At 33.6% G+C, this 14597-nt stretch overlaps 1 protein-coding gene and 1 non-coding gene across 8 annotated transcripts in view; both read left to right on the top strand.

Moving 5' to 3' along the window:
• The first annotated feature begins 9298 nt into the window (after nt 1-9298).
• Nucleotides 9299-9370, top strand: Trnac-gca. Its single transcript has one exon. It is a non-coding gene; the product is annotated as a tRNA-Cys (tRNA).
• Nucleotides 9371-10440: 1070 nt separating this feature from the next.
• The window catches only part of LOC115449153 (cytospin-A), a 41458-nt gene continuing 37301 nt past the window's right edge, over nt 10441-14597 (top strand). For 4 of the 7 annotated variants that reach the window (XM_037436974.1, XM_037436975.1, XM_037436973.1 and 1 more), the window contains exon 1: nt 10442-10562. The gene's annotated coding sequence lies outside the window, so the exon portion shown is untranslated. Of the gene's footprint in view, nt 10575-10724; nt 10749-14597 lie in introns of those variants that run through there. The other 3 variants (XM_037436969.1, XM_037436971.1, XM_037436970.1) reach the window with 3 other exon arrangements.

Below are 14597 nucleotides of genomic sequence, written 5' to 3'. Positions count from 1 at the left end.
TTAGTGAAGCTATGATTTGGCCTCGAACAAAATTCCTTTAATATTGTTTTTTGTACATAGTACTACCAATTTCTCACATCGACACTAATATAAAATTTTATTAATATTTAAAAATAAATTCAATATTAATTAACAATAAACTTGTTTTAAATAACAAGCAACAGTCAACATTCAATCAAAATTTTTAAAAACGTCCCGATATTATCAATATTGTAATACACAAGTGAAACCGACCGCGGCTTGTAAACAACGACAATAATTGATGAATGTGTGATAGTTACCACACCTATCACGATAGCAGCGATAAAAATGTAGGTACTTTATACCCTTGAGATTCTTGTTTGATGTTCATATATAAGAATCGAGATTATTTCAAGGAGGGTATATTATTTTAGGTGACCTATTTCTTCCGAGTATTGTTAAGTACAAACACGGCCACATTTATAACATTAGTTAGTATATTCGGTGACCCCCTTGGCTAGGAAGCCAAGCGGCATGCGCACACTACCCGTTCTCTTTCATGCAAGGAAGAGGACTTTCTTGCATGAAAGAGAAGGGGTAGTATGCGCATTTTTATTTTACATACCATTGTGCTGTGGTAAGTAATAAATCCTTTTTTTTCTTTTTTACGAGCATGGCTAAGCAACGCCACTGCACCTGATGGTAAGTCGAGTGGGGTTTAATATAATGTCGACTGACGAGAGATGATTACCCCACGGAAGTCAACGCAATTATGCCGGCTTGTTGGAACTGGATATACACAGGCTGATCCCAGACGCGACACTCTTGGCAGGTTTTAATACCTTATGTACGGTGGTCGCTATCCAGGCGGACATAAAATATTATATACTACCATCGGCAAAACTTTGGGAATCCCTGGCTAGCCAAGAAAGGTACTACTGATAGCACTGCTGCGGTTTTACCCGAAAATCGACATGCAGCATTGTTGTGGTTTATTAAGGAAACAAAATTGTCCAAGTTTCAATAACACGAGTAATACCTCTTTTACCTACCTTTATATAAAGTGGGCTCAATATTTTCGTGATCACAATGGCCCCTCAAACGATTAGACATTTTTATTTATGTTTTTATTAGCTTATTAATTATGTAGATAGGTAGGTATTCCGTTATTAATTATGTAGGTAGGTAGAACACATTTTGTATTTCGATATTTCGTTGGTGTTTGTTATTTCTTTCATGGTTTTGATTGTTCGATTGTTATCTTGTTCACATCTTGTCCAAAGTTCGTTGGCCTAGGCGATACACTAAAAGTACTTATAAAGAACACCGCTTAGTTCATTGTTTTGAAATTTAGAAATCCAGCATTGTTTTTGTAGAAGTAAATGTTGTCATAACGTGCACCAACCAGTTCAAAGTTTTCGAATTAATACTCAACGCAAAATAAAAATTATCCATCATCTCATCAGCTCAATAATCTAAGTTTGTTGTACCTTTTCTTCGTGCTGAAAATACGCGTTATAGCTCCACCACTGGGGGTGGGTGGAACGATTATGTTGGTTTAATCAGTCTTACGGCCCAATGTCAATGAAACAATGGATTTTAATTTAGACAGCATTTTTCAGAGTTAACATTGACATATGTTTTGATTTTGAGAATGATGACATTTTCATATAGATCTTATTCCACCTGTACAAGATACTTCAAAGATGGCATTTTTTTGTAACACACCTAACTTCTAATGTTAAAATTATTTTTAGAAATCCTCATCAGTCGGTTACCTGTAGGTAGTCCTAAACCATATAGGATTTGTGAATGAGTTACTCAAATATTGTGGTTTTACCTATAGCTTGTTCCGCCAACCTACGCGAACTCATTTTGTGAATAAACTTAACGTCATCAATCAAGTTTGTGTTTAAGGTCTGTGGAATAAAGTTAATAGTAGAATGAGATATATTTAAATCATAACAAAGACTTCATTCATATTCGCAACAAACAAAAACAATCAAAATTTACAACCACTTCTATATGTATAGATACTAACTTCTTATACTAGGGGGTCTGCGTGGGGTTTTGGGGATTGCGTTTCGTAAAATTTATTAATATGTATTACGTTTATATTGAACATATCTGATAACTATCTTCATGTATGCTTATCTACAAAATGTACAATTACGAATAGTCAATAAAACGCAAAAATAGATATCCAGAAACTAGAAGCCGCTACGCAATATTACCATAATTACATATCACCATGAATTACGATGGCACCAAATATCAATTTTGAAAAAAGAACAAACTTTAAAAAGATCTTATATTCATTTCACAATTTCATTAATCCGGCAATCAGTACAGAGCCGCCATTGTTTTTAAAAAGTTTCGTTAACCTCTTGCGACACGACTGCAGATCTTTTCCGCAAACCATCCGTGTCGTGGGGCCAATGAATCAAAAGCTAGGCGCAATTTACACGGGTCCGTTGCGTAGGCGTCATCTGTTGCAAGCGACTTGTTCTAAATCTTGTCTCGCGTCATGCTAGTGCCGCATGTATGGAACTAATTGAAAATGTATAAATCATTAGCCGTAGTTGTTTGGTATTGAACCCCGGCCCCCGTCTCGTGTGGCCACATTCATAAACAAGATTCAATAACTTTAATTCAGTCACGTAAATGTACGGTTAGCCCTAAATAAATGCACTTTACGCACGCGTATGCGTTAATTTTATACATAAAACAATGTGCCGAAAGCCGTCTACTATTCTAAGAAAAACACTCTAGTTTTGTTATATTTATAGATATGTTTAAATACTTAGTCCATGTTGAGTTTGATAATCACATATACATAAAACCTATTGTAGTGTCGCGTTTTGTATTGTCTGATGATGCTGAACAGTGAAGGGATAAAGGGCAATGCCCTTTGTAAAATTACGAGTAGGTACCTAGCAGTACTAGCAGTTAATACCGAATGTGTTTAAGAGATTCTAAAATTAAACAACGTAACAATAATTTTAAACATTAACAAATTAAATTATAACATTATTATAAAAACCGCTGCATTTATTACACTTTACGTAATTAAATTGAAAATCTGTTAACGAATAATTGATTTAATTAAGTGCTTAATTTTTTAACACCTTTGTTTATCTCGTTAATTATAATACTTGTTTGTACACCCACGTCCTTTTCCCACGACAATATTATAATAAGTAATTTGTATTTGTAGCCGACTGTGAGAACAACTCATCAGTAAAACAAGTGCAGTTTCTCAATTTGCTACGATCATATCGGGCCGGTGCAATACGCAACGAGAATTTATTGACTGCCAGCAAGTTAAATAAACGCTATACTTAGTTTTTTTTAAATGTTGCGTAAAAGACAAAAAGTTGCTACCTTTTCTTCGTCTTCGTCGGATAGCTTTTTTAATTCTAAAATAAAATTATATATCTATCATTAATGGTCTGGCTTCCATATTACTTACGGTAGGTACCGCCTTCTGAGAACAAAGATGGTTAGATTCTAATTTCCACAATCTCCTTATAATACTGCCACACAGTATCGAGTTTTAATATGACTGCATTTTGACAAAACTATTCTCAAGGCTCTTCATGCGTTATCAAAAATGTTAGCATGCTTAGCCTTCTAATAATTCGACTTGTTCAATTTTTAAATTACTCTTTTGTTTTTACATATTATACTTAACATTTTATACAAAACAATATTATAATATTATATTCTATATATTTTTTTCGATAAATTTCGCAAAAGTTTGATCTATGAACTTCATCTATATGCACACATTTAAATAGTCGTTTGTCCAGAAAGAAGTCAATATTGATATTGCCCAATACATACATGTTAAAATTACATTGTCCCCCAACGTACCATACAGAGATACAACAAATTGTTCAATTCATTACACTTTTATTGTGCCTCCGGATAAGGCTCGGTTTACGTCATTTTGTGCGAATTCAAATTATTTTTGAGCCTCGTATACAAGCGAGTTTTATGGTCGTATGAAATCATGCTTAGTGCACTGTTAGCTATTACGTCATGAGCAATAAAAATCGCAGAAACAAGATTTTCATTCAACATTTTATGGGTATCAGGATGTGGCAAATGTGGTAACTTTAACTAGGATCCAAAGAAAAAGGAATATGTTATTATATGAACAACTATATACAGATAATGCAGTGCAATCTAGATCGTTCGAAAAACTCCCTGCAGGAGTTTATAGTGTTCTTCATGGCTGGCCCGTATCGCATCGAGACTAGATCTTCAATTCGCGGGATTTCGCAGGACTTGGACGGTATTAAACTGAACCGTCTACCTTTTATCTATTTCCGTCCAAGTGTTCTCATTGTACAATCTGCACACTTTTTTATTACTGCACACATTTTAATTGTATAAATTCTATTTGAAATAGATACTTAACTAAAACTCATATGGACTTTTAAATTAATGTTTATTGCATAAATTATATTTAAAAAAAAAAAACAAAGTCTTATATGGACTTTTTCAATTGACGCTAATTATTTACGCAGAGTCGAATCTAACATTTATTTATGGTGGAAATTCCTCTAAACTTTGTTACTTTACCTTCGTCCTCATTTTTCAATATAATATACATTATAAACTACAAATAGTAGAAAAAGAAGAAAGGTTGCGCGTGTAATAATACCACAATCATAATGTTCTTTTAGATAACTGTTAAGTACACATTAGAAAGATTACTTTAGCTCTATGTACTTTTGTATCGCGTAGTTTTTAATTACACAATCTCGCTTCTTCGTATTTTAAAAATGTGTTATCACAGACAAATACAAATTAGAGAATAAATATCTATTTCCTTAAATATCCTCTCACGAAAAAAAAAACATGTCATTGATTATTTTAATAATTAATTATTCCATATCTCTAATCATCACAAATTCTAAGTATTTGTCATCATGGACTATAGAGATTATAGTAGTCGCTGATTATGTATACTGGAAATAAAATCATTATGGATTCTTGTCAGACATAACGCAGGAAATCTTCACAAAATATATTAATATACTTTTTACTTATGTATTAATAAAAGTTTTAACATGTATTAAACCATTATCCAACATATACATAAATAAATTGTCCATACGTAAAGCTAGCATGTGAGATTAATTCAATATAATATCAAAAATCTGTAAACTTACCAATACGAATTGACAATAGAAATAGATATTCATGCCTTACGAAAAAAGATATGCGAAATCAGCGTAATCTTGTATCGTGATAAGATAACGTTTCAGAGCAAGGTTACGTACGGTAACCATGAGATGTGGATTGTAAACATCTGTGTAAAAATAAATCTTCAAAATCGCTTTATGGTGACTATAAACTGTAACAAAATATCGCAGGTTATCAAGATATAAATACTGACGTGCTAAGTTCAAAAGCGGTATCACAAAAAAAAAAAACAAAATCTTGATTTTTATTGCGTCGGATAGTTTTAAGGAATACCTATCCAATGAACTTACCTAAATAAAGGTATCTTGTTTAGAACTGTTAAAAAACCTTAAAAGAGTTTTCTCTATCTCAGTTTTACATACAAAACTATAACCCCCTTATTCATAGACGTTTTTTATCGAACGACCGAGTAAGACTGTGATAACAAGTCTGTTTCTCAGTGCTGACGGCATGGCAGTCTTCGCAGTGCGTAGACGTAGGGCCGTTGTGATTGGCTAATATTGAAATACAACAATAATAACCAATCACAACGGTCCTATATCTATTCTCAGTGCCGTTGAGCACTGAGAAACAGAGCTTATTATCACAGCTTTACTCAGATAAACAGATAAAAAACGTTAAACTATACAAAACTTCGATTATCTCCAAATAAGGGTTCCCTAACTTTTGCGCTTAGCACGGCAGAATAAGGCGTATCAAATATTAGGTAGTGATTTGTGGTCTACATTTATCTTAGTACCCACCTTAGTGGCGTAGTTGTATTACAATACGCAGAGCTGAGGTCTTCAGTTCCATCCTCGGAACAGGCAGTGATATTGGGTGTTTTTGCTCAATATCAGCCTTGAGTCTGGAAATTATGTCAGATATGATGAAAGGCTCGCCCCTATTAAATCAAGGGACGAAAACACACAGCGGAAAGTGGGTGCATGTGTGCGAGTGCATATCTTTCTTAGTTTTTTATACGTGCTTGTCAAAATTGACCCCACTATACCTGATGGTAAATGGTAGAGTTCAGATAGAGTGTGTGCTAACGAGTGATGATTAACCCTTCGCCAATTACGCCGGCCTGTTAGAAACTGGATATACAGAGGCTGATTCCAGAATGTTGCAGTTACATGGGCTATTACGGCGAGTTTCACACCTGTTTATAGGCTATTCGGGGAGATACAAACAACCTATTACCAGCTAATAACTTGGCGTAATAACAAAGACCTGTTGAAACGACTCTACCGACCTACGAGGTGTAGAGAGACAGAAAGAAATTAAAATGCACTGTTAGTGTGATGGATATAAATCAATAGTCATAATAAAATAAGAGGCTACTTTGGATTAGCTGAGGTCTATTGAAATAAAACTATAGGTATTTTGCGGATTTTATCACGTTTTTTTATATTATTACTGTTTCCCGACATTTCGAAGACTTTGCAGCTTACATGGTTAAGGGAAGACTGTGGTGTTTGTCTTTCGAAAATCCAAAATTACAATATCTTTTTACAATTGTACAACTTTTTTTTAGCTGTTGACGGTCCGATCTACGCAGAAAGAGATCAGTGTTTGAAGTCAGTCTTTTAGGTTAGCTGTAGTCTCATTCCTTCATGCAGATTGCAGATAAAGTTGCTATTATTCTTATCAATGATCCATTTCCTAACGATAAAAAAGTTATATTTTGAATTTTATATTGTCATTCAACAATGATTTATTCTCTACTATGTTATTGTTATACGTTAAGAAAGGGTTCAATGGCTGCATTAAGTAATGCAATTATAATATTTCCTCTCACAAAAATGGTAGCATGTAGGTGGATAGGAATTTAAGACAAGCAAAGTGCGATTTATGAATAATCAAGACAAGTCTAATACAACTTATGATAGATACATATAGCTTTGTAGTTTAATTGAGGCTATAATTAATTATTAAAAATAAAATAAATTATGGTATGTAAAACTTGAAAAAGTAAATTTTACTTTGATTATTTTTTTGATAATTGCTTACTTCCATCGAAATTAAAGCGCGAGGTACATGCGTCAAGTATACAATATAAATATACTAAGCCTGTATTATATACTGTCCAATTACTAAACAATGGACATGGCCCTCTACTACAACGACCATTCGAATCTCACTCTCTAAGATCGAAGGTGCGCAAGTGCATGCAACCGCAACTCTCGCAGGATTCGGCTCTTGGGAAGAGCCTCACACCATCCAAGGAATGAGACCTTGGTAAAATCATAAGCGTGTATTTAATATAGCAGGCAAGCCTCTTGTGCATCATTTACCCAATATCTTGTCAATGCCGTCAGCCACCGAAAATCTCAGAGCGTCCTTCAATGTGAAACTTAATTTTCTGCATATAAGATATTTCTTATCCTATAGTAACCTCGTTATAAATAATTCCGATTGATTCATATTAGACAATATATCACGCTGTTATTTCTACCACGCCTTAAACTGCTTACGAACTTGTCATTTCCAGCACAGAAGGACTATCAATTGCTGATTTCATTGAGTCAAATATTTGTCAGACTTAAGGTCAATACAAAATAGTGTGTTTTTTTGTTAAATGAAGTATTTAAATATAGATTTTAGGATGTAGCTAGCTAGCTTAAAGGATCTATTTAACGTATATTGTACACAATTAAAGTTTGCAAATATATTTCATAATATTTACCAATTTTTTATTAATATGATACAAAAGATTCTTTCGTTTTTCCCACTCATTCTTCTTGAATAAGTAGGTGTCCAAACTCAAGATACTTATAAATTCAAGTCTTTAAAAAATACTTATGCACTAATATTAGATTTATCATGCATTGTTCAATATGAAACTTAAAATTTTGTCAATAATTAAAGCTAATATATGAAATCAATTCAAGAGAATATCAATTAATATGATCGTGTAGCCAAATGTTTAAGTATTAAAATAATAAAATGGCATTGGGCGGGCCGCGTCTGCCACATATCTGATGATCTATAAAAACAGAAACCGAGTGGGTGCCCAAAGAACGGAAGTGATATTGCAATATGCACGAAACCGAGGTAAGATAAAGTTCGACTAGATTTCTCTAAACATTGTCAACAAAAGTGGTATGCCCATCTAAAAGGAAGCATCAGATAAAACAGAGTTAAAATTAGAATAAATTTGTGTATACAAAAAAGACCTAAAAAACCAACTTATCACCAAGTTTTTTTTTACCATAGAGTTCACGAAACAGAAAAACAATAAGTAATCTTTATGTCGTTATTTAATTTATGGTACAAATTACAGGGCGGTAACAAAAAAAAATACATCGACATAAAGTGACAATAAATTGTCATCGAATATAATATTTCAATATTTTCACTCTGATCAAAGAGAATTATAATATATATGGAAAACTCACTCTCATAATACAGCCAAACAAAATAAATTAGATTGGATTGTAATATTTTCACCAGAAGGCTGACGAGAAATGTAAACGGAAATATTTGCCCCTATTGGAAAGATCATAGCAAAGGATAAAAGTGTCGTTGATTGTAAAAGCTTAACTATGTGGACAGGCGTGCGAAGGACTCGTCAGTACCAATTTATCGTGGTAAATCAAATCAATCACCTATCTTGTTTGTATATGACGTACGATTTTTTTAGCGATAAGAAATTAATTGCACGGCATTGTTAGTTTCAAGTGGTTGCACAATGCACGTGTTCTTGAATTCGTGATCGGGACCATGTTTAGTCGTCTTGTAAGTAATTTATGAAACCAATGTACTAAGGACATTATCTACAAATTTCCCACAACTTCAACACATTTTAGATACTTATTATGGGAATAATAATAATGGGTTACTACTAAGGACGTAGAATAAACTACCATTTAGCACGTAGGCAAATTTTAGTCATAGTTTTAATTTTATATATTTTTTTGTTCCAGATCGAGGAGGTTATGCAGCAAAGGGCGCCAGGGGTGCCTAATAATATTAAACTCCAGTAAGTATTTTTAAATAGAAGTAATAATATTGTTTTGAAAATATCGCTTTAGCGACACCTAGTGGTAGTACTTGAAATAACAACTTGACTACGCTTTTTTATAGAGGTCGCTTCAAGTGTTACAAACCTATGACAATTTACAACACAAATGTACATGGGGATATAGCTCAGTGGTAGAGCATTCGACTGCAGATCGAGAGGTCCCCGGTTCAAACCCGGGTGTCCCCTGACTATATAAGTGTCTTTTTGTTTTTTTTTAGACAACCCTCGAACAGCCCGCAATCTCCAACTACAAAAAGTAAAGGATTTTCGGCGAATTTTTTTAAAGCGACTTTTAGTTCACGCAGCAAAGCGGTACAACCCGCTTATTCTACGACTGCAGTTGAAGAAACTACCAAAATAGGTAGCGCGGAGACCAAGCCTGTGACCAGAAATAGGCCTAGGACAGGTAATTAAGTTATAAGTCGATTATTTGTAATACTTTTGGATGTCATGTTGCCTTCTAAAAATATTATTCATATTCACGTTTGTAGCTCCTCCACAAGAAACTGCAGCTAAGGTTAAAGTTAAACGAAGTATTGACCGGCTTAAACCAACAGTCAAGCGAATAGAGAAACCTTCTGATCCAGAAAGACCGGCCAGAAATAAGCCTACTACACCGACAGATACTGGCGGGCCAAAGGCCTCGAAAGAACCGAAAAAACATGACTTGAAAAGTGCCAATGTTGTTTTACAAATTGTCAAAAAGTCTCATGCTCCCGTAAAGCCTCCGTCGCCAAAAGTCGATAGTATACTGCCACCGACATTGAGGCCAAAAGTCGCTGAAAAAAATATTTTGGAGATTTAGTACCTATAATATATTTTTTTCATGTTTGTCTGGCAAAATATTCCATTACAAGTACAGTATCACTGATTGAAATGTTACTTAAAACTTTAAAATACGCGCCAAAACAATAAACTAACACTGAATGATATTCAATTTTAATATACAAAACAATGGAATAAGAACCATTTTACAGTTAACACACGTGATCCGAAGAAGTTTTTTGCTCATATATCTGTCTTGTTCCAACCGCAACTCTATTTCATTTACACCACAGAACTAAGGTATTGCTATCTCTTTCGCACAAGCGGAATATTTGTTCTCGCTATATTATCCGAATGGATTTTAAAGACAGCGCCGTGCACTGCTCTTATTATAGAGTGGAATGTCTTTTAATTTAGTAGTATTATAAAATGAAAGAGTAGACGTACCTTTTCGATGGTTAGACCGTTGGCCAATGGCCTGTACACGGCAACAGGCAAGTTTGTTTGGCTCGGCGGGTCGCGAACGTCGTCCGATCGGCGGCGGTTTTTGTTTTTCGTACTTTTTTAAATTAGTGACAAACGAAACGATTTTTTTCACATAAAGCCGATAATGGTGTGTGTTTGTGTGCGTTGTTTATAAACTGTGCTTGTTTTTGATCGGAATTAGTAGCGAAAAGGATTGATTATGATCGTAGCCGTAGCGTCCGTGTTACAAGACGTGTAACAAAAATTGAACTTATTAACTTGGTGTCTTATTGCTCATACGCTTTCTCGATGTACTACCTACCATCTGTTATCGGTATATTTGTTTAACTTGGTATAGAAAGGAGTCACTCTGCAAAGTTTGTTGTGTTGGTACTTGCCTACCAATAAATTAAAAAAATGTGACGTATCGGCATATAGATTGAATGCTGAGAATCCGCGCTATAACGAAAGTTATGTTTCAATTTTGTTTTTATTGGTCCCTGGAGTTAATCTTTTTGAACGGAAACAACGGTCTTCGTTGAATGAAACGTTTCTTGCTCCTACCTGCCTATAAACGAAATGGTCATTTAAATATGCTATTGTTTAATATTCTTAAAATATGTAAGTATATTAAAATTAAACTATTTTTCGTATATTACTGCGGTTTTTTATATTTTAATTTTCTCCCGATGTTTCGAAGAACTTTGTAACTTTGAATGCGGATGACCAACTCGTCATTCCCCGCCGTGACCACGAAGGCTGCAGTCTTTGTAACATTGGGAAAAAATTAAAATATAAAAGACCGAGATAAAATCCGAAACATAGTTTAATTTTAATTTCTAACATTCACGTAACCATAAATTCTTAAAATATTTTTGGTTCTTTTTTCCTAAATACAGGCTTTGATAATGTTAAAAGTCAACAATAGTTTTATTCTATTATTACTAGGAATGAGATTTTCAAACCAATACATATAAAAGTTTTTTTCCATATTTAAAAATCGGTTTCATAGGAATCTAAAACCAGTTCAACATCAATAATGAAACTTGAAATAGCAATTTTTTGTTTGTTTTTATGACCTCCCTGTGTTATTCATTACCTATCTTATACTATTATGTCAACGAGAGACATTTTTTTTATTTCATAGCCCGCTGAATTTCTAAAACGACTCGTTGAAGCCGATTTTAGCGCAAATACTACCTTATTATCTATTCAATTAGATCCATCAGCGATAGTTCACAGTAATATTATGATAAAACAAAATATAGAATGTGGTACCTTATGTGTACCATCATTATAAGTGGATAAAACTTTACAATATTTAGTATCTAGGTATAGTAATAATATAAATCTATCCAGCTCAGCAATGTAAGCTAACTTTATATATTAATACCATCTTAATATAATTAAGAATCATTATTATTATCATGTAATTATGTGGACCTGTTTGAGTTCGCCTAGGCCACTAATATTATGTTTTTAACTTTCATAGGTTCCATCTAATAGCTCGCAAAGACGCTATACAAAGTTACAGCGTGCCTGTACCTATGTACAGCGTCTCATCATTGTGTTGCGTTAAACCTTGTCTAGTTACTACACCACGGGCTACATAGGCTACATAAAACTACCTAAGTATTCAACAGTATCCAAAGAGCTATCCAGTATTAAACATTCCCAAAATCGCTTATCAGGTAAAGCAGTCGTTGTACTGACCTTGCTCCTTGAAGGTAGCCATACTGCTGATAATAGCTATTCCTATATAAACTTACCTAAGTAAGAAAGGGAACCGCAGTGTTGATAAATTACCGTGGATTCTTAGAATAGCTGATGTCTATTTGGTTTACTTTTTTCCTTTTTTACTGTCTGGGATGTTTGGTCATTATGATAGATTTATACTTTATACTAGCTATTGCTCGTGGCATTGTTTGTTTGTGACTTTTTTTGTCTCGTATTTAGTCTTTGAGTGCAATAAATTTCATTTAAATCCAATCATCGGTTGATGCGCTTCTCTCAACGAGATTCAAATTTTTTCCCGAACTTTCACATTTATGATAGAAGATATCAGTTGAATGGTCTATCTCGTCTGAGCCCTGGATTGGTATCTCTTGTTTCAAAGAAAAGTAGGCAGTTAAGATAAAGCTCGACTGAACAGTTACTTTTTTAATCGACCTCAACAAAAGGAGAAGGTTATCAATAAAATTAGACGCGATTCTTTTTGATCTCGAAAATTTTGTTTCATTTGATAGAATATACTTCCACATTGGTCCCATAGATTTTTTTTTTACAAAATCTGTTAAGTCAGTCCCCCCCGTGACGATGAAGGCTGCAGTCTTCGAAACGTCCAGAGAAAAATAAAATATTAAAACCGCTATAAAATCCGAAAAATTGTTTAATTTTTATATCTAACATTCGCGTAAACATAAGAAATCATTTGTTAAGTAGTTTGGTTTTTAAATTAAAATAACTGGAAAGGTATCTTGTTCAAGTAGTCGAAATTGCGAATTTTGCTTTCCTGTGACTTAGTGGGTGGTGTTTATTCGTGGTAGTTTGTATCCTCGGGCTGATGCGAAAGAGCTCGCATTCCCAATGTCCAAAGACAACAATCACTTTCTATAAAATGAAGATGCGAAAGAATTGTAATCGCCTTTTACTAGTGTGCCGGTAAAAATTAAGTGTTATTGTTGTTTAACTGATTGGATGTTGATTTCCTCATACGAACTCTCAAATTGTAAAATCTCTATCGATCTTTAATTTAAACTTAGTATTAGGTTCACTTTAAAATATTATAAACAAATTTTAGATGTAAATTTACTTAAATCCAATCCAATTAAATCCAATTACTACAGGAAATTCTTTTTTACGATAAGAATTAATTGAAGTTACCGCCTTTATTTTCAAGTTTTTTTGGTTCGGTTCAGTCAGTAATTCTTGTTTGCCAAATGTCTAGTTTTTTATGAATGGTTTCACTCGTCCGTCTGTAGCCCTGTAAAGTGTATACCCTTAAGTCATTGCAAGTCACCTAAAACTCCTATCAGCAACTGCCAAATTAAAAACCTAAATCTACTTTATTAAGTCTTAGACGAAGTGATAGATCATGCATCATAAATTATAATCATTGATCTGGTTTATTTATGATTTCTATCATTAACATAAATGTTACGTAAAATACTAGTTACATTTCTATTTGTAGGAGTGAATAATTATACAATTTCTTACATGTAGTACATTCTTATAGAGTTCCGGCTGCTTTTATGTAATAATAATTATTTGCCTGGTAGAACTTAGTTCCCTTGCGGATGCTGCAAAGAATGTAAATAGAAACGTTGGTGTTTAAAAAAACAGCAATTTTTTTGTTTGATTTTTTTCTGTGGGCAAACACCAAAAACAAAATTGCAACCATAAAAAAAAATTCTAAATTTAAAAATAAGTGCATTATAACTTCGTTTACATATTTCTTGTTTCAATTAATTACACGCTTCGCTGAGTTATGTTGGTGCACACCGCATATGTTTCTATGACAAATAAACATACCGAGTCTCTTGGTGTCATTGTTTATTGATTGGGTCTTTTACCTATTATTTCAATACAATGCAGTTTTACCTGCAGCAACACGATGAAACGTCGATATATACGCATGTGTGCAATTACAATAACAAATGAAATCTTTTATATTACTGTGAAGGTAAACCTCTGAGAAATTTATACGTTGAGATTATTAAATGAATACGGAATCTTTTAATAGCTATCGATGTCTGTCTGCGCTCGTCAGTTGTCAGTTACATATTTTAAGTGTTATTGAACTTTTGACGAGAGTTTAATAGTAAAAATATTAATATATTTTATGAAAAAAGCGTAATTAAATGTTGTTTCATTTAAGAAATATCGTTCTCTATAAATTGATAGATGTTTTAATAGAATTATTATTAAAAATATCTATATCTACTTGGCGATTATCCCGGCCTAGGTTCCAGGGTCCGCCTTCCTACTGGGATCCTTCCACTTCCCCAGATCTTTTGCGTTCTGCTCGGTGAGACCATATTTATATCTTCCCGGGGAACGTGAAACCAATGCTTCTTGTGCCGTCTGCGGAAACGAACACCCTGTGTACATTATAATATTATATCTAATTAAAATCATAGCAATAATTTCCTTCGCAATGTGGTGCTATTTTGTTATCTGAGAC

The sequence above is a fragment of the Manduca sexta genome, chromosome 9, assembly GCF_014839805.1.
Source record: "Manduca sexta isolate Smith_Timp_Sample1 chromosome 9, JHU_Msex_v1.0, whole genome shotgun sequence".
Classification (NCBI taxonomy): domain Eukaryota; kingdom Metazoa; phylum Arthropoda; class Insecta; order Lepidoptera; family Sphingidae; genus Manduca; species Manduca sexta.
Note: the sequence above shows the minus strand (reverse complement) of the source record. Positions and strands in the feature narration are given on the sequence as shown.